The sequence below is a fragment of the Cyprinodon variegatus genome, unplaced genomic scaffold, assembly GCF_000732505.1.
Source record: "Cyprinodon variegatus isolate N-32 unplaced genomic scaffold, C_variegatus-1.0 Scaffold148, whole genome shotgun sequence".
NCBI classification, from domain to species: domain Eukaryota; kingdom Metazoa; phylum Chordata; class Actinopteri; order Cyprinodontiformes; family Cyprinodontidae; genus Cyprinodon; species Cyprinodon variegatus.
In genome coordinates this window covers 841,803-844,117 of record NW_015150601.1, presented here as the reverse complement: position 1 = coordinate 844,117, position 2,315 = coordinate 841,803, and the positions used below count along the sequence as shown (strand labels likewise).

The 2,315-nt window shown below is 40.3% G+C and overlaps 1 protein-coding gene across 1 annotated transcript in view; it reads right to left on the bottom strand.

The window, feature by feature from the left end:
- LOC107086321 (gamma-aminobutyric acid receptor subunit pi-like) overlaps positions 1-1,625 on the bottom strand; it is a 9,957-nt gene extending 8,332 nt beyond the window's left edge. Inside the window, exon 1 of the mRNA XM_015377188.1 lies at positions 1,331-1,625. The gene's annotated coding sequence lies outside the window, so the exon portion shown is untranslated. The remainder of the gene's footprint in view (positions 1-1,330) is intronic.
- Between the last annotated feature and the right edge of the window lie 690 nt (positions 1,626-2,315).

Sequence of the window (2,315 nt, the reverse complement as noted above, 5' to 3'; positions counted from 1 at the left end):
CTGCATAAGTCATCACCTTGTACCTCAATATTTAGTTTCATTTTCAACTACAAATCTTTTTATGTATCCCCGTAGCATGATGTAACCACCACCATGTCTGTTAATGGGATGCAGCAATGTGCTTTGTTAGTTTTTAGAGCCTTCCTTCTGTTAAAGCAAGATTTGTGGAGTGCTGTACTTAGAGATTGTTAGGTTTATTCAATAATGATTATAAAATTAATGCGTGTGTGCTTATGAAACATTGGAGCAAGGAGATGCTCCACTCTGTCTTGTGATTCAGTTGGTGGAGCATCCTGCCTTATGACCTGATCAATTGTTCTGTCAGAACAATACTGTTTTGTAACTATGTGTTATGTTCTGGTAATAAAAGACGACTGCAGGAGGGGGGTCGGGGAAAGAGTTTGAAGTTGGGTTGGGCTCTTTCCACTTCTGCAGGAGCTATTGAATCTCTTTCCTGTGTGGACTCAGTTTCTCTTTTACGAACCTACATTTTTGAACCAAACAGAGATATTACTTTACCTGCAGTTATGCACTGCTTTTCTTTGGTCTCTCAAATAAAAATCTCAAAGGGGGGAACATTGAAATATAGTAAGAATAAGAAGACAAGGCGTTCTCCTCCACACTCACTACAGGATGGCACAGCTTCACCATTGGATGGCAGCGTCTGACAGGAATCCGGTTACTCACCCCAAGGGGAATCTGCAGCCACTCTAACTCCTTTGAGCCTATAAAACGGTCCTTTGTCTTCACCATCAAGTGCACAGGAATCTCCTATCGATCCTCTCCTCCCCACCAACGTTAATGTGTCACTAGCTGGCCCCATTTTTACTGTTGCACACTCATTTGCACCACAAAGATCCTGAACCAAACCGGGATTTTAGTCTAAAGGTTTTTTTTCCTGTTGGATCTTTGGTTTCTGCATAAAGGAATGTGATGTGGTCTGTTGATTCATGCTGTCATAGCCTCATGATTTATTCACGCAGCCCCACCAATAACTAATCACGGCAGTAAATCATTAAGGAGTCTTTGTTGTCACTGGATGTAGTGCCCTCCCTTCCTGCAAATGAATCTCTCTGCCACTAATAGAATTTCAGCGCGCTTAAAGTCCTGCTGTTTTACAAAATTATGCAAATCCATTATTCATGTTTGCATTCCTAAAGCAAACATTGCATTGTGCTGAAACATCAAATTAAACACAATTAGAAGGAACTACTTTAAATTCCTTATCATTATTTTACTAAAAAGTATCGTTTTTGCACCTAAAATGATCAGGTATCTTTCAATTTTAGCCTTTAAACGTATTTATTTCTCATGTAGAAGTTTTCCTTACCTGCTTTGATGTCTGTCCACCTGTCTTGTGGCTTTTCTTGTTTCACTCAACCTCCTCTGCAGCTTTATCCTTTGTTTTCACCCTTCTCTCCCGCCTCTCTTTATATCCCACGTGTTATGAGAACGTTCTCCCCTATTTTATTCCTGATTAGATCCCGGCTTCCCTTCAGGAAAGCAAAGCTCCATCTCTATCCTGATGCAGGAGCCACGGCTGGTTGTTTGACTGTTTGTGCAACTCCCACCACGTCTCTTCGCAGCCGCATTCATCAGCCCACTGAGCCCCATGAGCATACTCCCCTCCCTCTATTTTCCATTCTTCATCCCTTTTCCGCTTTACTCTCCTCAGCCTCACATTGGAGCTGCTGCTTCCTTCACTGCCTCCCCACTCGGAGCAGATCCATGTAAGGGACAACAGTCTAAGCAGCATCCATTGGAAAAATGGGGCTCAACACAACATAAAAACGTTTTATTTTCTACACCAATACAAACATTTTTAGTGGTTATTTTCGAAGACCTTTACTCCTCTCACAGAAGAAGTGATTTTTTCAAAACGCCCGCTTTTGTCAAACCCTTTCCTTGTTGTCTGACCTCTGGTGGCAGATCTCAGTCTCTTTGATGGAGAACATTTTAGTTACTTTCTTGCAGCACCTTTAACAAAATCCTTTGTGACATAATTCTGCCCTTTTTGAACTTCTTTGTTGTGTTGCAAATTTTCTTTTTGGATTCTCAGTTATGCTTTATTTTATGTTCTGTGTTTGTCAAGATTTATGTCATTTATGAATTCCCAGTTTAACTTTCCCTTGTTATTTCTTTCACTTATCTCTTTAAAGCTTGTCTGGTTTTATTTATTCCTTAGTCTAGTTTTAGTTTTAGTCATTAGTTTAATTTCTGTTTAGCTTCATTTAAGTAATTTTCTAGCTAGATTTAGGCCCCGTCCACACGAAGTCAAAGCGAACACGAAACGCTAATATTTTCCAGAACGTTTG